We start from the raw sequence: 27778 nt of genomic DNA on the forward strand, positions 1-27778 counted from the left end.
TATGAGGGTCTCAGGCTTCTAGCCCTCCCCTCTCTGGGAAATGAAATGAGGCGGTGGAGGAACCCTACCTCTAACCCAGGGGTCGGCAAACTTTTGGACTGCAGGCCAAATCTGGTCACTGCCTATTTTCATAAAGTTTTATTGAGACACAGTCGTGCTGAGTAGTTTATGTGTTGTCTATGGCTGCTTTCAAGCTCCAAAGCAGCGTTGAGTAGTTATGAGAGGCAACCCACAAAGACTAAAATATTTACAACCTGGCTGTCTTCAGAGAAAGTTTTCCGACTTCTGTTCTAACTCATGACTCATGAGGCAGACTTCAGGTGTCACTAGGAGGGTTTTGAAATGGGTTCTTTGTGGTGAGAGACAGAGAGAGGGCTGAAGACTAAAACCAGGTCTAAGACAGCTAAGGCTGGGGTCTGACTCTGAAGAAACCCAGAGGGGAGCAGTGGGCTGAATACCTACTTTCATGGCAGATGCTGGGACACTGGGATTCAGGATAAGTAGGAGAAGTGACTGAGGGTTTCCTGAGGTCCACTCAGGATTCAGTGGGAGACAAAGAGCAGGGATATGGTTCATTTTGGGTTTTCTATTTGGTTGCTTAGCACCTGCCATAGGCTGTATTACATCCCAGGGGGCCAGAGGCACTCAGACCTTATTGGATGGGCTGAATCACAAGTGTTAAATGGTAGAGTTGCTTGCCCTACAAGCCTGGACCAGCTCTGGACCTTCTTGTTCTCAAAGCCGAGCATGAGTTGAGTCCCCCATGGAGTCAGACGGCACACCCAAATGTATCATGCAGGTCTAAAGTCCCGGAGATGGGAACGCAAGCTGGTGCAGCCACTCTGGAAAACAGTGTGGAGGTTCCTCAAAAAACTAAAAATAGAACTACCCTACGACCCAGCAATTATACTACTAGGCATTTATCCAAGGGATACAGGTGTGCTGTTTCGAAGGGACACATGCACCCCCATGTTTATAGCAGCACTATCCACAATAGCCAGAGTATGGAAAGAGCCCAAAGGTCCATCAATGGATGAATGGATAAAGAAGATGTGGTATATATATATACAATGGAGTATTACTCGGCAATCAAAAAGGATGAAATCTTGCCATTTGCAACTACGTGGATGGAACTGGAGGGGATTATGCTAAGTGAAATTAGTCAGAGAAAGACAAAAATCATATGACTTCACTCATATGAGGACTTTAAGAGATAAAACAGAGGAACGTAAGGGGAGGGAAACAAAAAGAATATAAAAACAGGGAGGGGGACAAAACAGAAGAGACTCATAAATATGGAGAACAAACTGAGGGTTATGGAAGGGGTTGTGGGAGGGGGGATGGGCTAAATGGGGAAGGGGCACTAAGGAATCTACTCCTGAAATCATTGTTGCACTATATGCTAATTAATTTGGATGTAAATTTAAAAAAATAAAAAAATAAAACAAGTTAAAGTCCCATAGAGCTCCGCAAACTTTGCACCTGATTCCTAATGAGAGGACTTGCAAGGTATAGCAGCTTACTGTTAATTTTGGAGAAAGAGTGAGCCCTACATGCCCTGGGTTATTGGAAACCTTCCCCTATTTCTGCCCCAATTCCACTGCCTCAAATCTGCCATAGCTTTGTGAGACTTCTTTTCCACCCTTTGATGGGGGTTCTCTTTTCCAGGCATCCTGGGTATCTGCTATTACGGCTCCTTGGATTCTGTCAGCTCGATGTCCTGGGAGACGACTGAGGTTCCCACAGACCAAACTGTGGCACAGCACCAGACAGGTAACAATACTGAGGTAAGACAATAAAGGCATACTATTGTCCTTGCCAAGTAAAACAAACAAACAAATAAACAAACACTTGCTTTTGGTGTTTTCGTGTGGGGACAGAAAGAACATGCCTTTGGCAAATCCATGGATGCATACCAAGCGCCAGGGTCTTTGTATATTTGCGTTTGTGCCGTGAAGCCAGCTAGAACAGCAGATGTCACTGACTCAGTTTATGATAATCCATTGTCATTCTCCAGGGCTGATCTGGTTTTCCTCACTGGCTAAACTGGAGAGTTAAGTGGGAATATGACAGCAGTCATCACCTCCGGATCGTTCAGGTCTTTTAATGTTTGGAATTCTACTAGAGATGTGATATCAGCATGATATGCTGTTTTACATAAAGAGAGCTCCATGCGTTTACATGTGGCCATTCCTATTATAATGACCCGTATTCCATGGGGTAGAGAGCCAACGTGTTGGTTCTGTGTATCGCTTCTACTTATACTTTCACGAACTGGGGAAATAAACACAGATTTGGGGGCTCTTTAAGCCCAGTGAAGACAAACTGAAGTCAAAACTCAATTTACTACCTTACTCCCCATAAATCTCCTCTCTGACTGGTGGACAAAAGTGGCATTCTGTAAATCCTCCAAAGATCTAGGTATTTCCTTTTCCATAGCACACATTAATCCTGATTAATGATGGTATCTGTTTTGGTGGAAGATCAGGATGAAGATTTACAAGATGTATGTGTGATCTTACTGTAGTGTTCTTAAGCAAGAGTTTCTGACCTTTCCTTCGTTCAAGAGGCTCTGGGTCTGTGAACTGATTCAAGCCGAGGATTTGAGAATCTCTATTGCAGTGCTCAGATTGCGCCTCTCTTTATCAGACCTGAGTGAGCTCCTTATGATTTTGGTCTGAGAGAGTCTATGGTCAGTTAGCCATGGTGAAAGATCCCTGTGAGGCAGACCATTCTGATTCTATTCTGGCCCTACTTCTTTCAGTTACTTGCTCCTTGTACCTGATTGTCTATCTAAGGGTGGCTTCGGGTCAGGGGACGCATTAAGTTGGCCAAGCCTGGGTCACTTGCCCACACCCCAGCTGCAAAAACAACTGGGGAATCGCAAATCTGTTTTTCAGTTTCAATTGTGGGAAGTAGAGTCTACTTTCCACCAGGATTTATAATCTGGGGAAATAAACCCAGATTTTTATCCCAAACATAAGAAGGAGGTTCAGAGGTTGCTCAGCCAAAAACGACGACAAATGCATTCCCTAATTTATTTCCCCCCTCTATTGTTTAACAACAATGAGGCTTAGAGGATTAATCCCAGCTCCAAATGTAGCCCATGCTTTACTCAAGTCAAGTTTAATAACGTAATCTTCCTTGCTGGTGACTTGTTCAGAAACTCAGACCTAAGCCAGATAGCACAGGGCATTCCTCTGACCTCAAAGTTTTGGTTTGTGTATAGGCATTTGACACATCTCGATCTAATTAGATAGAAACTGAACTGGGTCTACTAAACCGAACCAACCCTGGAGCCTGCACTGCTCCTGATCTTGGGGTTATGAAAGCCAATACATGTCCTTTTTGTTTACGCCAGTTTGAGTTGGGTTTTCTGCTCTTGGTGATTGCAAATATCCAAACTGATTTGATATAGAGACTTCTGAGTTTATATCTCCTAATGGCATGCTCCAGAATTGGTGTTCTCTTATAATAATCACTACTGTCCTGCAAGATGGCATGGCTGGAATCTGGACTGAGAGGGCAATATAACAAATGTGAATATTGATAAGAGAGGAAGTAGATATTGATTGAAGAAAGGTTCAGATGTATAGTTTTTATAATGAAAGAGATAGGCTTTAGTTACCAAAAATTTGAAGCGTATTGACAATTCAATTCCAAGTAATGTAAATAAATGAAGCATTATTAAGCAGCCAGAAAACACTAATGAAAGTCAAATAAGGGACCTACTTCAGCTTCGCCATACCTTTTCTCTCCCTCTAAGCTATTTTATTATTAAGAGTCGTTGGAAAGGGTCCAGGAAACTGGTTTGTAATATGACCTTAGGCAGGTGAATTTCATTCTTTGAATCTTAGATTTCTAGTCTGCAAAACAATTGTTAGTATCAAGTTAATTTATATATGTGAAAATATAGAGCCCAGGGCGGTGAAAAGGTCAGTCTAGACCCTGGAGGGTTGATATGGTTGCACTGATCATTCATGAATATTTGTTCTAGAATACATGCTTCATTTCCTACTTTGGTTGCTGATTTTTACATTTGAAAACGAAAGCAAATCCATTGGTGTGTGTCTTTATAGCCCAGTGCTTCAGAATTGATATTCTCTCTATATTTGTGTTAGATGACTGAGGGTGGATAATAACTAACATTTTCTTTTTTTTTTTTTTTTTTTTTTAAATTTTTTTTCAACGTTTTTTTTTTTTTTTTTTTAATTTTTTTTTTCAACATTTTTTATTTATTTTTGGGACAGAGAGAGACAGAGCATGAACAGGGGAGGGGCAGAGAGAGAGGGAGACACAGAATCGGAAACAGGCTCCAGGCTCCGAGCCATCGGCCCAGAGCCTGACGCGGGGCTCGAACTCACGGACCGCGAGATCGTGACCTGGCTGAAGTCGGACGCTTAACCGACTGCGCCACCCAGGCGCCCCTCAACGTTTTTTATTTATTTTTGGGACAGAGAGAGACAGAGCATGAACAGGGGAGGTGCAGAGAGAGGGAGACACAGAATCGGAAACAGGCTCCAGGCTCCGAGCCATCAGCCCAGAGCCTGACGCGGGGCTCGAACTCACGGACCGCGAGATCGTGACCTGGCTGAAGTCGGACGCTTAACCGACTGCGCCACCCAGGCGCCCCAATAACTAACATTTTCTGAGGGTAAACAAGGAATGAAGTACTTTCAAATGCATCATCATATTTGAGAGATGCAGTTAACTCTGTGCAGGTGGGAGGGAGGGCAGTATTATGATCAAAACTTTCTGAGGACAAAACTGGTACTTCAAGAAGTGTGCAGACCAGTTTGGCCAGTTATTGGTGAAAGGAGGATTTTAATCCTGTCTTCTGATGCTATTTCTATGATGATTAGCTTTGTGACCTTAGGCAAGTGACTTAGCCTCTTCATGCCTTAGTTTCCTTATCTGGAACAGGCCCACTGCAGGTTTTTATAAACAAAGTTTTATTGGAACACAACTAGGCCAATTCATTTGCATATCACCTATGGCAGCTTTTAAGCTACAGGGCCAGAGTTGTGTACTTATAGCAGAGACAGCATGGCTCAGAAAGCCTAAAATATTTATTATCTGATCCTTTACCTAAAACATTTGTGGACCCCTGTTTTAGAAACGTATTTTTTGGGGCGCCTGGGTGGCGCAGTCGGTTAAGCGTCTGACTTCAGCCAGGTCACGATCTCGCGGTCCGTGAGTTCGAGCCGCGCGTCAGGCTCTGGGCTGATGGCTCGGAGCCTGGAGCCTGTTTCCGATTCTGTGTCTCCCTCTCTCTCTGCCCCTCCCCCGTTCATGCTCTGTCTCTCTCTGTCCCAAAAATAAATAAAAAAAAAAAAAAAAAAAAAAAAAAACGTTGAAAAAAAAGAAACGTATTTTTTAGAAACACACTTGAAGCGTTCAAGTCTTGGAGAGAGGACATCTCACACATTAAAAAAAAAATTTTTAATGTTTATTTATTTTTGAGAGAGAGAGAGAGCAGGGAAGGGGCAGACAGAGAGAGGGAGACACAGAATCCGAAGCAGGCTCCAGGCTCCGAGCTGTCAGCACAGAGCCTGATGCAGGGCTCGAACTCACGAACTGAGATCACGACCTGAGCTGAAGTCGGACACTTAACCGACTGAGCCACCCAGGTGCCCCATCTCACACATTTTAAATTCGGAAAAAGTAAATATTTCCTTTTTGTTCCTCTTGCACTACAATCATAAACAATTCCTACAAAACTTCACCCACCTTTCCTATATCACAGATAAGGGACAGTTATTTTTACCATCATCAATCTGTTATTATATCAAGTACAGACTGCCGTTGCCTAGCCCATGCCTGCCAAGAAGCTTCTGGGTTCAGCTCTTCTGTGTTGAGGAGGCTCATTTCCCTCCTTAAACATGTCTTATGATCAGAGGCTCTCCCTTGAGATCAAAGGAGTGATTCATCTCCCCCTGAGATCAGATCAAAGCCAGAGTGGGGGCCTAGGTCTTGTGCCCTCCCCACCCCTTACCTCACTGATACTTCCTGGAGCAAAGCAGTCCCCAAGTTTGATCCTTCATTATACCAGGGAGCTTTCCACCCTCTCATGATTGCATTATCACCCCCTTCCTCTTGGGTATTGGTCTTCTAAATCTGTGCTTATGCGAGATTCAAGAAGAATTGGGATGGATCAGGCGAAATCCCTTCCTATTTTTTTCCCTGGGGAAAATAGTTTGGGGCACATGATACACGTCTCCTGTATAGACGACCCGCTTTTAAGTGTCTGGCATGTGGCTATATCATTGTGTATTTTTAATGTTCTAATGTTTCATGTTTTAAAATGATCGATCAGAAAAAAAAAAAAAGATCTATTAGACAGAGGCTGCGGGGAGTTGTCCCACACTAGTTCTTTTAGTTGAATTGCTTTTCACAGATCATTTTCACCAATTTGTCTTTATTAAAATTATCTTGATGTTCTGCTGAACCTACGACTCTGAGAATCTGTCTCCCCTAGACATAATTCCTATCGTTCTGTAGTGCATTGACATCACTTCATCCATCTTTAATGTATGTTACTATTCAGATTGACAGATTTTGTACTTATTATCTGTGACATTTTCATTGACTTCTTTTGCAAAGTGACATTATTGCCATCCCAGCCTAGGTAAGATTTAATACCTGATCTTTCTGCCATCCATCTATCAGAATCATTCGTAACTCTCTCTTTTTCCCCCTCCCCCTATGCAAAGTATAAATTCAAAGATTTTTCTTCTTAACCCATTCCTTGGATATTTTTCTCTAATCATTACTTTTTGGTAAAGAAATATTATTATCTCAAGGACAACAGCTGTCCCAATTCCTGTATCGCCTTGTGATTTATTGAGATAGTTTATGGGCTTTTATACCAAACTCTTAAGGAAGTGTCCAAATATATTGCTAATGATAAAGGACCATTGTTTTATTTCCTTATAAACATTATTTATAGTGTCCCTATTAGAAGCATTATGAATTGTTTCCAAAGTGCCTCTATCTGAAGTTTAATATTTATGGGAACTTAAAACTTCAAAGCCTATTTATAAAAAAGACTATAATGTATTTTTAATATCTTGAAAGCATTGATCTTCAATTTCCATGACAAATTGTTAAACTTGAAATACTAATTTATTTCTTAATCCAAAGGCAATGGAGATCCAGACCTGAAAAGAGAAGAGTCCCTACCCTCATGGAGTTTGCAATTTCACGTGAGAGTCTGACAAGTTAATTAAAAAAAATTTTTTTAAATGTTTATTTATTTTTGAGAGAGACAGAGCATTAGTGGGGAGGGGCAAAGAGAGGGGGACAGAAGATCCGAAGCAGGCTCTGTGCTAACAGCAGCAGGCCCGATGAGGGGCTTGAACTCACGAACCTGTGAGATTATGACCTGAGCCAAAGACCAATGCTTAACCAACTGAGCCACCCAGGTGGCTTGAGAGTCTGACAAGTTTAAAAAAAAAATTGCAAAATGGGAAGTGCTAAAGAAGCTACTGTTCTGGGGTGCCTGCGTGGCTCAGTCGGTTAAGCATCCGACTCTTGGTTTCTGCTCAGGTCATGATCTTATGGTTTGTGAGTTTGAGCCCTTCCACACTGACAGTGTGGAACCTGCTTGGGATTCTCTGTCTCCCTCTCTCTCTGCCCCTCCTTCATTGGGCTTTCTCTGTCTCTCTCTAAATAAATAAATAGACAAAAAAAAAAAAAAGCACGCTACTCTTCCAAGTGAGTTCTATGGGTTTTACTGGAGCACGAGTGCTGACATTATCAGGGAGGGCTTGGAAGAGGTGAACTAGGTCCTAAAGGAAGAATAGGATGTTGCTGGGTTGGGACACGTATTCCACGATGAAAAAACACGTTGTGCAAAGTATGTCTGTTTGAGTAATCTGTTTGAGTAACCAGCAGGTACACGGGGACATAGACTTTAGACTATCTAACTCTACACTCATGAATGGCTCTGCTTCAGGAAAAGCTGGCCCAAACCAAGTGTTAACAGACTTCCCTGGGAGTGCGTCTTAAGGTCTAGAACAGGTTGCAAGGCCAAGAAGAACAAGGGCCTCTGAGTATAGCTGCAAATTAAAGAAGTTTAGGGCAATGAAAAGAATTATGTCAGTGATTCTTTAGAATAACACTTCTTTCTGGTTCTTATCTAGGTTCTTAACTGGGCAATCATTTTTTTTTTTTTATTTTTCTGATTTTCTTTCATGGTTCTATTGAGTAGGACTCTTAGCATACAGGTCTACAGACTGAAGGAAATAAGCCAAGAAGAACATTCCTTCCTTTCTTTTTTGGGTTAAGTCTAATTTTAGGAAGCAGCCAAACAGATAATAAAAATGGATGTTTCTAAGCAGATTGTGTGTGTGTGTGTGTGTGTGTGTGTGTGTGCGCGTGTGTGTGCATGTCTCCTCCTGGTCTCATACAACGTCAAAAACAATTGAATGAGCACATTGAGGCTTTTTTCTTTTAGTGATACTGTTTTTATGTCTAAAACACACCAGTGAAAGGTTGGTTTCTACTCTCACTCCCAGAACCAGGGAACTGGCTTCAAGACACTGTAAGGTAGTGATTCTAAGCAAAGACTCTGGAGCCATCCGGCCTGGGTTCAAGTCCTGGCACTACCACTTATTAAATCTACAAACTAGGATGCATTACTCAGTTTTGTCATCTGTGAAATGAGGGTAATAGTAACAGTGCCAGCCTCATGAGAGGCTTTATGAGGATTAAATGAGTTGATGTAGACGGATATTCAGAAGTGTCCCAGGAGCCTCATAGGGACAACCTATGTCGGCCAGCCCCATCTGTCAAATGGCATCCAGGGACATATGCCCTGGCATCAAGAAGTTTGTCCTCAGTGCTCTGTTTCTTCCTTCTGTCTTACTCACTGTGCCAAGTCCCCCCATCCTTACCCCAGTTAGCTCCTGGGGCTCTAACTTAGCTTGCTCAGAGAGACAGTGACCCGGCCAGGGTCAGTCACAGGTAGCAATGAGATATAGAGTTAACCCTTGAACAATGTAGACGTTAGGGGGACTGACCCCCACACAGTCAAAAATCCACCTATAATTTTTGACTCTCCCCAAAGTTAACTACTGATAGCCTACTGTTGATCAGAAGCCTTACCAATAACATAAACAGGGGAGTAACACATGTTTTGTATGTTATATCTATTATATACTGCATCCTTACAATAAAGTAAGCTGGAGAAAATCCTAAGAAAAATACCTTTCAGGTACTGTACTATATTTACTGGAAAAAAAAAATCTGTGTATAAGTAGACCTGTGTGGTTTGAACCCATGTTGTTCTTTGAACCCATGTTGTTCAAGGGTCAACTGTATTGTTTTTAAAGTTTGATTACTTATTCTTAATCAAGCTTGATTAAGAATAAGAAAACATGGGGTCTATTCCCCATCACTGCTTACCAGCTATGTGTCTTTAGAGAAATCTAAAAATTCTATGATGCTTGGGTTTCTCATTCTCAAAGTTGGCATGACAATACTTGACCTGATCTCATTGACTGACTCACTGACTGATCTCAATACTTGACCTTGACCCTGGTCACTGTGAGGGTCACCAGAGATAGGACTTGTGGAACAATTTTGTAAACTGTAAAGTGCAAACAATATTGTTTTCATTAATCCAAAGAAAAGAAAAAAGGTGAATAGTATTAGCTTTTTCTGCTCTTAATGTATTATCTAGTAGCTGTAGCACAATGTTGAATAGGAATCTCATCTTATCTCCAACTTTTATGGGAGAGATTATTATAGTTGACACAAAATGGTGCTTCCTTAGGTTACTAACATACTTTATCAGGTTTAAGATGTTTCTTTTCCTGGGCTGCTATCCTGGTTGAATTTCAGCAAATGCCTTTAAAACATCCATTAATACGGAGCACCCGGGTGGCTCAGTCCATTGAGCGTTGGACTCTTGATTTTGGCCCAGGTCGTGATCTCACAGTTCATGGCATGGAGCCTCGCATAGGACTCTGAGCTGACAGTGTGGAGCCCGCTTGGGATATTCCCCCCCACCTCTCTCTCTCTCTGCTCCTCCCCTGCTCACACTGTCTCTCTCTCAAAATAAATAAATAAATAATAAATAAATAGATAGATAAATAAATAAATAAAACATCTGTTAATACAACCATACTGTTTTTCTACTTTCATCTCTTCAATAGATTCTTACTACTGAAACATCTTTACATTCCTAGAATGACCTTTTGTGTTATTCCTTTAATACACTGCCGGATATAGAATTTTGCATCTTTGTTGTCAGGCGGTATATACATATATGTGTTTGGATAGAGAGATAGAGATATATATCAGGTGTCTGTATTATATCAAAACTATAAAGTTATTTAGGTGGGCTTCCTGTTTTTTCCTAGGCTCTGAGACAGTTTATACAGAATTAGTTCTTCCCGAAAAGTCTGGTAGATTCTACCTTCTGAAAGGCCCTCTGGACTTGATGCCTATTTCGGAGGTGGATCTTTGAGTATCTGTTCAATTTCTCCCATTCTATGCAAGTTTCCTCCTTTTCCTTGAATGAATCTTTATAACGAATATTTTCCTAGGAAATTAGTGACTTTATCTAGTGATTTTCAAAATGCTTGCCAATGCTTCCAAGTTTCATAATTTTTACAATTCTATATTTTACATTCTTACAATATTTTACTTATGATTTTGTCCCTTTTCTTTCTTTTGACAGGCCTGACAAAGATTTGTCTTTCTATCAGTTCTTCCTTTTTAAAAATTTCTTTTGGGGCTCCTGGGTGGCTCAGTCGGTTAAGCATCCGACTTCAGCTCAGGTCATGATCTCACAGCTTGTGAGTTCAAGCCCCGCATCGGGCTCTGTGCTGACAGCTCAGAGCCTGGAGTCTGCTTCAATTCTGTGTCTCCCTCTCTCTGCCCCTACCCTGCTTGTGCTCTCTGTCTCTCATAATGAATAAATGTTTATTTATTTTTGAGAGAGAGGGACAGAATGCAAGTGGGGGAGGGCAGAGAGAGAGAGAGGGAGACACAGATCCAGAACCAAAGAACCACAGAACCAGTTTAATTCGTCAAATTCTATTGTCTTTTTGTGTTCTATTTTTGTTAATTTCTGCTTTTATCTTCCTTGATTTTTCTCTTCAACTTCCTTTAGGTTTATTTTCTTTCTCTCTCCCCCCCATTTGTTCCAAGCTTCTTGAATTGAAAGCTTGGTTGATTCATTTATTTTCAAGCCTTCTGCTTTTCTCCCCTAAGCATTTAAGGCTCTGTGTTTTTCTTCTGAATGCTGCCTTAGCATAGCCCATGGGCTTTGATACGTAGGCAGTGCTGTTACTGTGATTCTAAATAGCTTGCCATTTCCAGTTTTATTTTCTTTCAAGCCTATAGCTTATGAGTAATGTAAATACTCATGAGAATAGATTTTTGTTGGTTACCCTTCTGTTATTAATTTCTAATTTTAGTCCATTATAGTTCATGAGTATGAGCCAGAGTTCCCCTTCTGGGGATTTGTTGTGAGTGCCTTTGTGACCTAATACACCAGGAGAATGTCCTATGAGACTTTGAAAAGAATGTGTAATCTCTGTTGGGGAAAAAGTTATTTCTTTCCATATATCTTTTAGGTCATAATTGTTCATTTTATTAGCCAGGACTTCTCGAGCCTTATTCCTTTCTGTAATAGTTGATCAGCCAATTCCTGAGAGGCATATTTAAAGTCAACACTTATCATGACTTATTTCACTTAGCATTATACTCTCTAGCTCCATCCATGTCATTGAAAATGGCAAATTTCAGTGGAATAACATTCCATTGTATATATGTACCCCATCTTTTTTATCCATTCATCTATCGATGGACACTTGGGCTGCTTCAACAGTTTGGCTATTATAAATAATGTTGCTATAAACATAGGGGTGTATATATCCTTTCAAATTAGTGTTTTCATATTCTTTAGGTAAATACCCAGTAGTGTAACTTTTTGAGGAATCTCCATACTGTGGGGTTTTTAAAATTTTTTAATTAAAAAATTTATTTATTTTTTGTAGTTTCAAGTTTTTATTTAAATTCCAGTTAGTTAACATCTAGTGTAATATTAGTTTCTCTCCATACTGTTTTCCACAGTGACTACGAAATAAGTCGGAGAAAGACAAATACCTTATGATTTCATTCATATGTGGAATTTAAGAAACAAAACAAATGAGCAAAGGTAAAAAAAGGAGAGAGCAAGAGAGAGATTGAGAGAGAGAGAGAGAGAGAGAGAGAGAGAGAGAGAGAGAGAGAGGCAAACCAAGAATTCTCTTAATTATAGAGAACAAACTGATGGTTACCAGAGGGGAGGTGGGTGTGTGGATGGGTGAAATAGGTCATGAGGTTTAAGAGTGCACTTGTCATCGTGAGCACTGGGTGATATATGGAAGTGTTGATTCACTATATCTGTGCACCTGAAACTCATATAACACTGGATGTTAACTACACTGGAATTAAAATAAAATCTTAATGGAAAAAATGAATTCACCTTTATGAGACCTTGTTGGTGTCTGCTTGCATTTCTATCAGGGTTTGTTTTATATATTTTGAGGCTAAGATGTTAGGTGCATAAAGGTTTGTGACATATTTGGTAGGTTGTACTTTTATAATTATGAAATATTTCTTTTAGTGCTTTTCATTTTGGATTTTACTTTGTGTGAAATGAGTGTTGTTACTATGTATCTGGCATACCTTTTTCAATCTCTTCTCAAGTCTTTATATTTGACTTTCCTGTGTTATTTTCATTAGGTATTATGATTACTAGTACGTTCAGCCTTCTTTCTGGCTGCAGCAAAAGTGGCCAATTGACCACCAAAAATTCATGCTCCTCCCCTCCGGGCAACATCCAAGGTATAGTCATGTGATTAGTTCTCTGCAATGGAATGTGAGCAGCAGAGATGGGAATCACTAAGGATTATTATTTTCGCTGCTTCAGTTGGATGCTTACTTAATGGGAGATGATTTTTTTCCATAAGTGGAGGAAACAGAGGGCAGGAAGGTGCTTCTGTTTGTTCATTAATTCTGAATCCTCAAAGAGCCAGGGGAGACCAGATGTATCTAAGTCATGGCTATAGTCTGAATGGTGTGTCCCCTATAATTCATATGTTGAAGTCAGAATTCTCAAGGTGATGGTATTAGGAAATGGGGCTGCTGGGTGGAGATTAGATCATGGAATTACTGCCCTTATTAAAGAGGCCTCAGAGAGCTCCCTCGCCCTTTCCACCGTGTGAGGACACAGCAAGAAGACAGCTGTCTATGAACCAGGAAGCGGGTTTTCACCAGACACTGAATCAGCCAACACCTTGATCTTGGACCACCCAGCCTCTACAACTGTAAAAAACAAACTTCTGTTGTTTATGAGACACTCAGTCTATTGTATTTTGTTATAGAAGCTTATACAGACTAAGACAGCCACGTTGGTGAGGCAAATGACCTGCTTTGATATTTGTCATCTCTATAATTAACTTCCCTGTAGCCCAGGGCTACCCCCCACCTCGTTATACCAGGGTCTCCCTCAAGCTCAGTGTTGGTGAACACTTCATTAACATGAATGGTGTATGAATGAATGGAGTTCTGGCCATCTTCTTCGCACATTTGCTTTCCGGTGATCCCGTCGACCGATTCTTTTGATACATGAATCTCTGCTTCAACAAGGCCAACATCTTTCTCAATAAGCAACCAAGCCAATGAATGAAGGAGTGATACCACAGGAAAGGAGTTTCCCCTCTGTGTCTGTAATCCAGCTAGTAGCTGGAAGATCTACCAAATGAGATTATTAAAAAGAATAAAAATTAGAAGTTGTATATATTAACAACAGCAAGGACCTACATCATATCAGGCACTGAGCTGGATACTTCTGACACATTTTCATTTAAACACAATAGCTGTCATGTAGGTGTTAGTCTCCCTATTTTACAGATGAGTCAATTGAGGCTTGGTGTGGTAAGTATGCAGCAAAGTCAGAATTCCAATCCTTGGCTTCCTAATTTCCACCCTCCCTCCCTCCCTCCCCCTCCATCCTTCCTTCCTTTCTTCCATCCTTCCTTCTTTCCTTCCTTCCTTCCTTCCTTCCTTCCTTCCTTCCTTCCTTCCTTCTTTCCTTCCTTCTTTCCTTCCTTTCTTCCATCCTTCCTTCTTTCCTTCCTTCCTTCCTTCCTTCTACTATACCTCATAGAAAGAATTCAGCAGCCTGAGGTTCAAGGCTCTTTTGCTTGATTTTGGGAAGTGATTTAATTTTACTGAGCTTCAGCCTCCTCTTTTGTAGCATGGGGATAATGAAGATACTGATTTTCAGCTCCTCTCAGGGTGATTGTGAAGCAAATGAGAGGATGATGATGATGATGATGATGATGATGATGATGATGATGATGATAGCATTCTGTAAACTATTGAACTCTACAAATATTGGTGATTTTATGGTAAATCAGAGAAGTTTGCAGCAGACTTTGAACTTTCTCGTTTAGAGGATAACACTTCTCACAGGCACCCTCTCATTTATTCAGAGTCGAAATATGCTCTCAGTCACATGAGAGGCTAGTTTCTTCTTGTATTTCCTTCCATTTTAAGCATTCAACTTTTCTCTTCAGCATTGTTTGTAGGTGGGCAAATCTTAACTGAGTTTCTGTTCCTCAAATTGATGTCTTCATTTGCATTAGGGGGCAGGGTTGCACAAGCTTATTTTATTATCGTCCAGCCTTTCATAAATCTTTGCCGAGAGACAACAGGGGGTTGTTGAGAGAAGTCTTGGTTGGTTGTTCGGAGCCCGGGTTGGAGCTGAGCCCTGATGCTTGGCAGCCATGTGACCTTGCGTGAGTTTTTCATGTGACCTCGGGTGAGTTTTTCACCTCCCTGCTTCTCAAGGTGCCCATTGACAAAGCGATGGGTGGGGCTCTTAACCTAAGGCTCCCTTTGCTGTGTGGCTTAAAGAGGATTGTAAAGGGTCTTAAGCAAAAGTAAACGCCTGCTGTAAATGTTTGCACCTCAGCAACATGGCTGGCGGTAGAATCTATATTTGGTCGTGGTTGGATAATTTCCCCTTCTCTTTTCGCTTGAGAGCTTCCTACTCCAATTATTTGTTTATTACAGCTCCCCCCCCTTTTTGCTCTGTTGATGCGGGTAAGATGCAAATGCGCCTTTTGTGACTTTTGCTGTGTCTCCTGGGCCCAAAATTGAGAGACAGAAGACAGAACAGTTGTAGAAGCTGGAGGTGGCAGGGTTTGGGGGCAGGAAGTGTGTGTCATCGTAGGAGAAAACCAGGGCAAACAGCTGGAAAGCGGGAGTAAAAAGATGGAGTTTAGGAGGAGGACGGTGAAATGGGTTACTTTCAGAGATTTCTGGCTTTGAGACTCCAGAGTAAAGAGAACTGACCTGAGTGTGGCAGGCTAGCAGTACATTTAAAAAGAAAAATCAGATCGTGTCACTCCCCTGCTTAAAACTGTTCAATGAGGGGGGCGCCTGGGTGGCTCAGTCGGTTGGGCGTCTGACTTGGGCTCAGGTCACGATCTCACGGTTTGTGAGTTCGAGCCCTGTGTCGGGCTCTGTGCTGACAGCTCAGAGCCTGGAGCCGGCTTCGGATTCCATCTCTCCCTCTCTCTCTGCCCCTCCCCCACTTGCAGTCTGCCTCTCTCTCTCTCTAAATTAAATAAACATTAAAAAAAAATAATGAACCCCGCCCCCCCAAACCCCTGTTCAATGGATTACCATCTTGCTTAAAAACAAAAGAATCTGAAAGTCCTTTCTTTGGCTGATAAAGGCTCTGTGGTCTAAGCTTTGCTCTTTCTTCTCAGTTTCTACCACTCTTTTTCTTACTCCCTGTGGACCATAACACTAGTTTCTTAGCCTCCATTAGCAGAGTCCTGCCTCAAAGTCTTTGCACTTGCTGTTTCCTCTGCCGGGAACACCCTCTCCCTTTATCCAAGCAGTCATATCACCTTCTCAGAGGCCTTTTCTAACCACCCAAACTGAAGGAGCCAGCCTCACTCCAGGCTTTCTTTGTCCCATAGTGCCCCCAGCGCATAGTTGTGTTTTTTTTTAAGTTTATTTATTTTGAGAGAGAGAGAACAAGCAAGGGAGGATCAGAGAGAGAGAGGGAGAGACAGAGAATCCCAAGCAGGCTCCCAACCACCAGCGCAGAGCTTGATGCAGGGCTCAAAGTCATGAACCATGAGATCATGACAGGAGCCGAAATCGAGAGTCAGACACGTAACTGACTGAGCCACTCGGGTGCCCCTTCCCCCCCCCCCCCCCTCCAGCACAGAGTTTAGTGCCTAACATAATTGTAGAAAAAAGTGAATGCATGAGTGAATGAATGGAGAGATGGATGCGTGACCATCCATCTGGGACCTGCTCCTAGTTCTTCAGACTTCCCTTCTGTCATCCTGGTCCTTGGCTCCCTATTTCCACACATTGCTAAGTTCTACTCTCTTGTGTGTTTTGGCTTACCCACAGTTTCAGTGACACATGTCCCCACTCTATCCTGATTCCATGGCCCCTGGCTGGTCAGGCAGAGGCCTTGAGGGGACGTAGAGCAGTGTAGGAAGAGACAGAAGCTCAGGACCCAGGGGCAGAATTTCTTCCAGCAGAGAAGATGCTGTAGCAAAAGCCAGCCGCCTGCGGGAGAGCACCCAGTCACCAGCGGGTGCTGCAGGGGCCTAGATGGCATGATTCTGCACATTAGAGGCTGTGCACTGACAGATCTTCAGCAATCCCACCGCCCCAGGACTGGGTTGAGGCCTCGCCCATAGTGGAACAGGCACCTGGGACCAGTGGAAAGGTGCCAGAGCTAAGAGGCTGCGGGGTGGGTTCTGGCCCTCACCTTTTACTACAAAGCTTAAAAAGGTGTAACCCTCAGGGCACCTGGAAGGCTCAGTTGGTTAAGCATCTGACTTCAGCTCAGGTCATGACCTCGCGGTTCATGCGTTCGAGCCCCGCATCAGGCTCTGCACTGACAGCTCAGAGCCTGGAGCCTGCTTTGGATTCTGTGTCTCCGTCTCTCTCTGCCCCTCCCCTCCCCTCTGTCTCTCTCTCAAAAACAAATAAACATGAAGAAACATTTAAAAAAAGGTGTCACCCTTATGGATCAGCTGCAATACACTGTTGTCTTCTGACAAGGCCATGGAAACAACCCCAACATAGTTTCAAGAGAACTCACATTTGTTTCCATCTATTTCTTGAACACCTGGAAATCCGTAATCACCTAACGGGAGCTCTTGAAATCCCGTTTTCCTCTCTCCCATTCACTTTGAAACGTACACCACAGGCGCTGTTCTCAAAAGACCTCACCCAAAAGGCCTCCCCGCCCACCCCTGCCTCTCCCCTGCCCACCTCTCATTTTTCTTCTCCTCTCCCTACATTCTCCTAATTCTCTATCCCAAAAGATTGTCTTTGCAGGCAGGAGGAAGGAAAGAGATGGAAGGGTTTTTTTTAGTGATTGCAGGCATGGGGTAGACTCAAAGCCCTGCTTCCCTTACCTGCCAAGTAGGAGTCTTAGCAAAGCCCACCTTCCAAAGTGTGGAAGCGTCAACCCAGCTAATGCACAGGGAGCGGGGGGTTCTATCAGAGCAGAGAAACCATTGGTTTTCTGTGCATTTTCCTTCTTCTCTGCTGAGGGTGTCTCCAGATCACCTGGGAGGACAAACAGACTCATGGATATCACTGACCTTGATGAAAGAAAGATCTGGGTGCTTACTCCCAGAGATAGACTCTGCTCCATTGAAGAGATACACCTGGGGGCTGGGAAGGAGCACCGGGCAGGAAGAGGATGTGAGGGATAGGTGTGGAGGGAGCAGAGTCCTTAGAACAGACGGCGGGGGGGGGGGGGCTCCCTGGGATCTACCTGTGGGCTCCCCAAAGTCTAATAATGGTAGACAGCTGTGGACACTCGAGCTCCTTCTATGTGAAGAGGTGGGCGAAGCAGAAAGAAAACCATGCTCTTGAGCAAGGCCAAGCTGAACTGAGGGATTGGTCTCTGAGCTGGGATGACTAGACACAGCCACAGTGACCCTCATGTGTGATGCAAAGGCTGTGATTTACCCTTGGCCTGATGATCAATGCTTGTTGTTTTCTTTTCTGTTGGTAAACTTCAGCTTTATTGTTGTACATGTTTCCAGGAAGGGGCATGCGTTGGCCTACAAGACCCTTCTGTCACTTTCCTGAGAGGTCACCCCTGGGCTGACATCACAGGTGTTTCTGACTCAAGGTTGTTGTCCATGGCCTCGAAGAGGGAGAGGGAAACAGCATGGCTTTCAGCCTGATGGGAGAATCCTTGTCAGCATCTGCAGAAATGGGGTGGGAGCTGCATTAAAGCATCCCACCTGGATACAGGGTGCAGGGAACAGATTCATCTCCCTTCACAGAGCAGGGGAGGATGAGAGGGACTCCTCCTGGATTAGTCCAGAGCCCTGCCAACCAAATAAAGGCAACTCTTATTCTCGTCTCTCCTTTTCCTGCCCTCTTCTCTTACCATCAGGATGGATAATGGCTAACCATAGTTTTTTGCTTCACCCCCCTTTTTTGATATAAGAAACAAAACATTGCAGATAGAAAGGAAGTCCCATAGTGCTACGAGCTCCAGGACGGATAAACAATTGCCCACACTTATAGTAATCTGAATATTGAAGATCAGTCTTTCCTTGAGGCGAAATTAAATACGCCTCATGGAGTTGTTCCTATGGAAACGGGATGACCAAAGGAAGATTTGAGGATTGAGGACCAAAAACTAGTTCAAATGCTTAATTATTCTAAGCAACACTATCACAAGATCCAAATAAATACGGAAGAGGGAGGAAAAGCTATAGTTAAATTAAGTGACCAGATACTTCAGGGACTTTTTGGATGTCTACAATGTATCTTTACTTCCCATGGTGTGATCTCCTCCCTAGGAGGCATTGCATTTGGCATAGTAATGCTTATTGGTCTAATATTCTTTTTGTATGTCACTTGTAGAAGCCATTGCATATGCCAGAAAAATAAGAAAATTTTGCTAGCCCAGATGTTCCAAATACCCTTCCATTATTTTGGACCTCTGGATTGACCTCTGAACCTGCTCTCACAGCTGTATCCCTGTCATCGCCCCCTTTCAGCAGGAAGCAGTTAAGATCGGTCGTGGTACCAATTCCTAATGACAGTTAGGAGTCATGTGTTCAAAAGGGGAAATATGGTAGGAAAAGATGGGATTTAGTAGGCAGAGAGGGAAAGGTTAGGATCTGAAATCCCTGGGTGGGAAAAAAAAACTAAACACAAACAAACAAAACCCCCAAGAACACACACATATTTTGGAACAATGTTGGGAGCATCTGACCACAGCAAACCCCCTTGGGCATAAGATTCCTCTTAAGAAACAAATGTCTGTGCTTTGTGCCCAAAATAACTTATAAATGAAAATGGAATCAACTCAGAAAAGAAGAGGAGGGATTGTGAGAAGTGAGATGATTCATTTTCAGAAATACCAAATAAAAGCAGTGCTGTCTAGTTAACAATAGGTTTACAACTTATTGAAAATATATATGAACCACCACCCCACCCCCCCCCCCTCACACAGCGGAGTCCCAAACCTTTAGACACTTCACTTCCTGGTTCTTTTTCCCCACTCCATTTCACGGGCTTATTTTTCATGGCTTTGCAATGAGCGTGTGCCAAAGATCTGAAGTCTGTGCGTCGTCTCAAGGAATGTACTTTTTTGCCTTACATGGGCATAGGTATCCTCCGGGTAAGGCTGTAACCTCTGTAGTGCTCAGCCAATGAGGAACCAGGGGAGGGACTTGCATGCTAGGAGATAAATTGTCTGCTGTAACTGCCCCATCAGACACCGGCTTTTGCAAGATCACTGATTAAAGCCTTGCTTCACTGTGGGAAAAAAAGGAAAACAAAAAACAAAAAAAGGAAGTCCCATTTGTCCTTCTTCAGTCTCTATATCCTCTCCTTCTTTTAAGACAATCTCTGCTATAAATTGATGAGTATGCTCTGGCCCATTAAAATATATACATTACACTCTTTAAGTGTATCTAACTTTATGTATATTTTCCACGAACAAAATATAACATTAGCTTATGTGTTTATAAAATAGATGATACTATACTAAAAATTCATTTAGAAATTTATTTTTTTCACTCATTTTATATTTTTGAGAGCTGACACCTCCCATCCCCAATCCAATTAATGTCCTTCTATTGCTGTAGGGAATTCTGTCCTATGGATAGATCACATTTTATTTATCTATTCCTCTACTGATGTTTTGATTGGTCCTGGGTGTTTTTGGATATACAGACACTGCTCCAGTGAACCTCTTGGTCTATCCCTCCTCATGCTTGTGGGCAAGAGGGTCCTGCAATCACACCCCTCGGTCTCATTTTTGCCCCACAGTTGTTCACAAATGAGAGGCTCACTGCTGCTCCCAGAGCATCTATTAGGCTGTGTGAGAACACCTGCTTGCATCATCCCAATGATGAAGATGAGGCCATGGCCTTTGAGTGGGTGAGCTGGCCAGGCTTGAACTGAGGCGTGTGACCTCTCAGGAAACCTGCCTCCCTCTCCAGGACTGTCCTGTTTGATGGTGCAGGAGGCAAAGGAAATCAATGCTTTTGGAAAAGTCCTGTTGGTACAAAACTAACCAGTTGAAAATTTGGTGAGATTCAAGCTGTAGCTGGGACGTATCATTTGAGCCAATCGTGTTCAACCTGCTTCCACCCAAATGTGTGCATAGCCTGTTCTTGCTTCAGAGCACTGCTAAACATTTACATCTGGTTTTATAGGTGCCAAGGGCCCTTTACGATTAATTAATTATGCCACATAATAATTCCATTGTGCAGATAATGATGCCTGATTTATAATTGAGGAGGAGGAGGTTTGAAGATGCACAGTACTTTGCCTTGGGCCGGATTCTTTTAGCAGAGCCAGGGACATACGTTGGAATTCCCAGTTTTTAACTCTGTATTTGATTTTCTGTAAGCCATGCAGATTTCTAGGTCCATTTTAAGCGTCATGAACTTATTGGTGAATACCAACCCATATATAAAAGAGAAACTATGGGAGTTCTGCACCCAAAGAAGCCTGTTCCTTGTTAGGTCCACAGGCATGTCTTTGCAGGGATGTGTCTGTTGATGTCCTCTGCTCTCTTATCTGACAAGGGGTTTCTCTGTCACTGGCAAACAGATCTTCCTTAATATATAGCCTTTACCTGGTCAGTACTTTCCACTCAAAAGTTTCCAGGGTAAGTGATGTGAAGAAAGGAACTTGAATATGTAATTGGGGGGACAGTGCATTTCATCATTTCAGAAAACAGTTTGGGAGGACCTAGAAAAGCTGGAGGTATGCTGCCATCTAGAATCTCTTGCATGGGTGCGACAAAAAACACGCCTTTGGCAGCATTTTTGTTAGAGAAAAAAAAATGGGAATCACTCCAAATGTTCACTAGCCAGAGAATGGATGGAAAAGTATGGGATGTGTTGAAGGGACTACGGCGCTAGAGATCAGTGGAGATGAATGAACTAGAGCCAGTGAATCACCATGGGTGAATCTCTGGAACATGAAGTTCAACCAAAAAAAGAAAGTCACGGAACAATGTGTGTCCCATAAGCACAGTATGATTGCATTTATGTAATGTTCAGAAAGCAACAAATGGAATTGTATATGTTGGGGGAACATACAAATCCACAAATGTAGTTAAACTATGAAGATAAATGAGGGAAACAGAAGTGCCCAAATCAGACCCATAGTTCCCTCTGATGGGGAGGGAAGAAGAGAGCCTGGGAGGGGTCATCGAGGGTTTGTACTATATTGGTGATGTTCAATTTCTTAGGCTGGGTAATGAGTCCATTAGGTGAATCTATGCACACACACACACACACATATACACACACCTGTATATATACATATATTCTTTATTTTGTATGAAATATTTAGCAGTAGAAAAACATACGGTCAACCCTTGAACAACGCTGGGGTTAGGGGTCCCTATCCCCTGCACAGTTGAAAATCCGGTATAACTTTGACTCCCTGAAACATAACTACTAATAGCCTGTGGTGATCCGAAGACTCATCAATGACCTAAACAGTTGATTAATACATACTTGGTGTGTTATATGTATTATATACTGTTTTCCTCCAATAAAGCAGGACAGAGAGAAGAAAATGTCATTAAGAAAATCCTAAGGAAAACACATTTACTGTTCTTCTTTGTATTTATTGAAACAAAAAGTCTACGTGTAAGTGGACCCATGCGGTTCAAACCTGCGTTGTTCAAGGGTTAGCTGTACAAATAAAACACTTCTATGTGACTCTGCCTTTCCTAAAGCACCTACATTGCTCTGTCCAACTCAAGGTGGAAGGGTCTTTAGAGACCCTTGACCATCTGGCCTCCAGCTCTGTAGTATTAGCTGACAATAACATCCCCTTCTGTCAGGGACTGCCCTAAGTGGTTTATACTGTATATACCTGTTTATACCTGATCCTAACCACAGCTTATCCACATATTATGTGTGAACAGACAGGTCCTGCTCAAGTTCATGTGGCTAGTAGATGGCAGAGGCACTACTTGAACCTAAATGCTCTGATACTACTTATTTCCTGCCTCGCTTTCTCTTCCCCTCTGGCTGTGTCTTCATCTCGCAGTTTCATGCACGTTCCCGCCTTTTATGCACTTGCCTTCCCTTGTCTGGTACTCCGATTACAATGGTCTTTCCCAAGTGTATGCCGTACAACCCCAGGACCATGAGATCTGCGGTTAAAAAAAAAAAAAAAAAAAGTGCCATGGTCAAGTAAACCAAGCAAATTTTTTAGAGTAAAAGCCACGCTCAGAATCGCAATGATTATCAGATATTAGACAATCTAAGATGTCCTGGAGTAAAGAAACCCAATTAATTCTGCTCAGCCCAGCAAATCCCAAACTTATTTGATGGCAAAACCCTTCCTCCCCACCCCCCAGTAACAATATTTACTGTTTCAATGAACCAGTGCTCCAAGGAACCCACTTTGGGAGTTATCGATGATTTATCTATTCTTCCCCCCTTTTTTCCCAGCTTCATTTATTCCTTTCTCTGGAACTCCATAGTCCTTCTAGTTTATATGGAACCACTTAGTTCTGATTTAAATGCTGATATACATAAGTCCAATCCGGTTTAAGGATTTCTCTTGTGGGCTAGCCATGTGTTCCTCAGTGGAGTGTTAAAATTCCTTGCAGGCAGGGATGAAATCTTGGGTTCTTTCTCTGCCTGTCTTGGCCACCAGCTGTGACTACAGTGCTGGGCACTTGGTACATTCTCAAAACATGGTGACAGGAGGCAGTGATCTGAGCATCTAGGCAAGAGTACCAAAGGCTTTACTACAGGAAGTGGGCATTTGAAGGCCTGTGTTCAGGGGTCTCTGGATACATCCAGTCTTGTTGGAGATGGCATAAAGAACACAGCAGAAGCCTGTTTATCCAACTGGGACCTGGGGGCAGATTGCAGCGATGTCCCTCGATGATGGACCTACCGCATCACAGGTGGTTCAATTCTGCACTGTGTGGGACTTGCCTGAATATTGCAGGATACTTAGTATCCCTGGTTCCTGCCCCTAAATGTCGGTACCCGCCCTCAGTCATTGTACCAGTCCAAAAGGCTCTCATGCATTTTCAAATATCCCCCTGGAGTGTGGTAATGTTCTCAGTTGCTACTCAGATATCACCCTTCTAGGGTTATCCTGGGTCCTAGGCCGAGGGGCTGCTATGAGCCTGCAGCTATAAGCCAGTCGGTGCCAGGGTTAAGAAGATGGAGTGTATAGAGGGCCTCCTGACGAGTACAAAATTTTTACTGTTTTGTTATTGACAAACATGGAATTTATTTTCGGGGCACCTGGGTGGCTCAGTTGGTTGGGCGGCTGACTTCAACTTAGGTCATGATCTCACAGCTCTAGAGTAGGAGCCCCACGTCGGGCTCCGTACTAACAGCTCAGAGCCTGGATTCTGTGTCTCCCTCTCTCTCTGAAAAATAAATAAACATTAAAAAAATTTTTTTTAATGGAACTTATTTTCCAAGGCTTCTGTGTAATAGTTTATACAGAGGCTCCTCCCTTCTCCCAGACATCTTTTTTCCCTCCTTCACCTCAATTTTATTCTGTTTTCTCTTTTCCCTTACCACCACCCTAGGACCTGGTGACTTTCATGATGGTTGTAAGATCCGCCTAGATGACCATTCTCCGTTCTACCCCTTCCTTCCCCCGACCACCCTACACATACCTTCCAAAGCCTCCTTTAAATCTCAGACCTGCTCATGTAGGTCACTGGCCGGTCAATGAGCCTCCTGGGGTCCTCACTGAAGGCCAAAGTTGGCAGATCCTGAAGACTGTCGACCAACCCTACTGAGATATTCCTCCAGCATCATGTCCCGGTTCTAGAGTCTGGGATTCTCCTGGTTTCGGGGTATTTTCTGTCTGGCACACTCTTCACACTTGTTTCTGCCACGTCTTCATCATCGAGGACCAATTCATTCCCTTCCCTTTTATGAATCTACATCCCTTCGGGATCTGTTCAGATGCTATTCTCCCGCAAATGGGTATGGCACGCTGGTAAATATGACAGTTTCCCAGCAATTTCTTGAAATATCCAGTTGTTGAAGATCGGTCTCAAACAAGAAAGTACTTTGTCTCTCATCGAATGTTGCTTTCTCGAGCAATAAACTATCGGCTTCTCTAATAAGGAGCTATTGTCAGTTATGGCAAATTAAGCCATTCTAAAAATTGCTGATCATCATCAAGTGGGATTTCTATCCCAAGAGCATTTTACAAAAATTACAGAGAACTCTGATTCAGTACTTTTATACAGCTCAGCTGAAAAATTTCGGTTAATGGATAAACCCAGTCTGAACAGCAGAGGGCTCTTATGTACATCACAAAAATTTTAACTGCTTTGAAAGAGTGTAATAAGCCCAGGTGTGCAAACCATGTCGTCAGCTGTGTGCCTCCGCAGGTATACGTTTCAACAGGTGTAATTACTGTGCTCGTGGCCACCATCCCCCAGGACTTTCTGTCCCCTAGTGTTGTTGAAAGGAGCAAAATGGGACAGAGACCGCCTGTGCGGAAATATTGTAGCAACTCTAAAGCGAGACACACATGCAAAATAATCTTATTAATCAGTCAAACAGGAGTAATAGATTGCTGTGAGGTTGAGGAGTTAGGACACACAGAAGGTGTCCGGTGAGCTGTAAGATGCTGCATTCCTTGCATGGGGTGCTTGGCACTTTCTCCACGCCTGGCCTCTCTTTAGAATTTCAGCAGGTCTGCAACTCCAATGTCCTTCTTGGAATTCATCCCCAACGTGGAACAGCCATTTCATAATTAATGGGGCTGAAGCAGAATTAATTGATCTGCTCCCTACCCCCCTTCCAGCAAAACAAAAGAAAACAAAAGTCAGTCACTCCAGCCCTGGTCTTCCTTACTTTCATAAGTGGCACCAGTATTCACCCAGCTGCTCAGACCAGAAATCAAGCCCTTGATTCTGCTTTTTCTTAGTCCTCTGATCCAGAGAAGGTCCTGCCTACTCTCCTTCTGCGACTCCAGCCTTCTCCCTCCACCCTCTCTGCTTCGAGTCTAGTAGGAGCCACCAGGCTCGTTGGCCTGGGCTTCTTTCTTCCAGGAGCCTCCTTCATGGTCCCCCTGCTCCCTGTCTTGTCCTTTTCAATGGATTCCTCAAACACAGCCAGTGTTCTTTAAAACAAATCACATCGTGCCTCTCCCTTGCTTAATCCCCTACTTTCCCTGCAGGCTTCTCCACTAAACTTAACACAAAAGCCAAGACCCTTCCCTGGCTTTTTAAGCCCCACCTGGTCGCACCCTTCCTGTGGCTGCAGACTCCTCCTTCCCACACCCCATGCCTCTGCCTTCCTTCTGTGCTGTGGATACTGCACACGCGGGCTTCTTATCTTCTCAGGGCTGGCTCCTTCGATGCATCAGCTTAAATGCCGTCTTCTCCAGGAAGTCCTCCCCGATCCTCCAATCAAAAGTAGTGAGCCAATCACTCTTTTTCGCCCACCCTACCTCAACTCTGTGAAATACTCACCACTAGCTTGGTATTACCTACAAAACAGTACATCCTTAATAAAGCATTTCTATACAAATCCCACCTACTGACATCATTCTATTAACCGTATCAGAGCAAAAGCATATGTTGTTTTGTAATGGAGGTATCATCCACAGCCCCTTAGTATTTCCACCCTACTCAGAGATGCAGTGACTTCAGAATCTGGGGGGAAATCCGTGCAAAATATGACTACAAACGACTTACTTAGGGAACTGACAGTGATGTCACCAATGTTGAATAGACTTCCTTCTTTAGCAATAGCCCTGGGATCGTTCATGTATTCATCCCTTTAGTTATTTAGCAGCAAACATTTATTGAGCATCTAAGCTATGCCAAATGTCGAGGAAGTCATGATAGGTAAAGTTAGGGCCAGTCTCCCTGCGTCGGCTCCTCTCTCCTCCCAACCCTGCCTCCTCTTTCTTTTGTTAAAACTCAGGATGTGAAAACATAAATCCTCTAAGCCTGTTCCTAAACGCATGATTTGGTTTTCTGGGGAGGCTGCTACAATTACTAGGCAACTGAAACTGAATTACTAGGCAACTGAACATGGTAATGATCCCCAGTGACAACTTTAACCAATACATGGTCATTGGGAAGTGCTGGAACCAGCATGTAAGGAGTGAATCCAAGATGGTCTGAGAAAAATTAACCACAGCCATATATACCACTGACGGTGTCTTGGAAGATTCACAGGCAGATGAGCCTCAAGCCTGCAACCCCCTGACCTTCAGACATCCTATTCCTGACTCAAGCGTTTCTACCTTCTGGCTGCTGGAGACAAGCCTCCCCAACTACAGCACCCCTTTCCCCCAAACCTCTTCTCCAATGCCACCCCTCTCTTCCCAGCTTTGAGGAAAACTCCCAAGTATTTTGAGTAATGTTTGACTCACATGTGTGAATGACCGATAGCCTCCACTTACCAGGTTATATTTTCCTCTGAGAGAGAACTTTAATGAAACTCTAAACAGAACTCGTAAAAAAAAATTTTTTTTTAATGTTTCTTTATTTTTGAGAGAGACAGAGGCAGAGCATGAGGTGGGGAGGGGCAGAGAGAGAGGGAGACACAGAATCCGATGCAGGCTCCAGGCTCCGAGCTGTCAGCACAGAGCCCGACGTGGGGCTCAAACTCTCGGACCGCGAGATCACGACCTGAGCTGAAGTCGGACAGCCAACCGACTGAGCCACCCAAGCGCCCCTAAATAGAACTCTTGTTCCTATTTGGGAAACTTTATTTAATCAATACTTTTGAACAGGGTGTCAGCAGCCTCTCGATTTCTCTCTTGGCTGTGTGACTTTGGACAAGTGACATAACCTCTCTGTTCTTCAGTTTCCTCACATTTAAATGGCGATCATAAAGGTAACTGCCCCTTGAATTATTCTGAGGATGAAATTAATAAATGCATATAAAGCATTTCCGGTAGAGCCAGGTATAGAGAAATACTACATACGTATTAGATATTACTGCCACCACCCCCACCACCATCATCATCATCAATATCGGCCACAGCATTCTTGTTTTTCCTCCATTGTCGGAAGATCTCAGGGCAGCAACCTGAAGCTTCTCTCATTTTCCCTCAGCAAATTCAATCTCAGATGAGGTTGCTGCTTTTAATGTCACCAGGGGGCAGACTATGGAAGGAAAATGTGGCCAAAGTTAATAAATGTAAGAATTGTATTTAATTCTTGAATTTGGGAGCTGCCTGGGTGTAAATTCCTCCAGACTGCTCCTTAAACCAT

The 27778-nt window shown here is 43.1% G+C and overlaps 1 long non-coding RNA gene across 1 annotated transcript in view; it reads left to right on the forward strand.

The window, feature by feature from the left end:
- LOC131512773 (uncharacterized) overlaps positions 1 to 27778 on the forward strand; it is an 86890-nt gene that overhangs the window by 11641 nt on the left and 47471 nt on the right. The window contains exon 2 of the long non-coding RNA XR_009262303.1: positions 1669 to 1787. This is a non-coding gene — a long non-coding RNA (uncharacterized LOC131512773). The remainder of the gene's footprint in view (positions 1 to 1668; positions 1788 to 27778) is intronic.

This window comes from Neofelis nebulosa, chromosome 5, assembly GCF_028018385.1.
Source record: "Neofelis nebulosa isolate mNeoNeb1 chromosome 5, mNeoNeb1.pri, whole genome shotgun sequence".
Taxonomy (NCBI): Eukaryota; Metazoa; Chordata; class Mammalia; order Carnivora; family Felidae; genus Neofelis; species Neofelis nebulosa.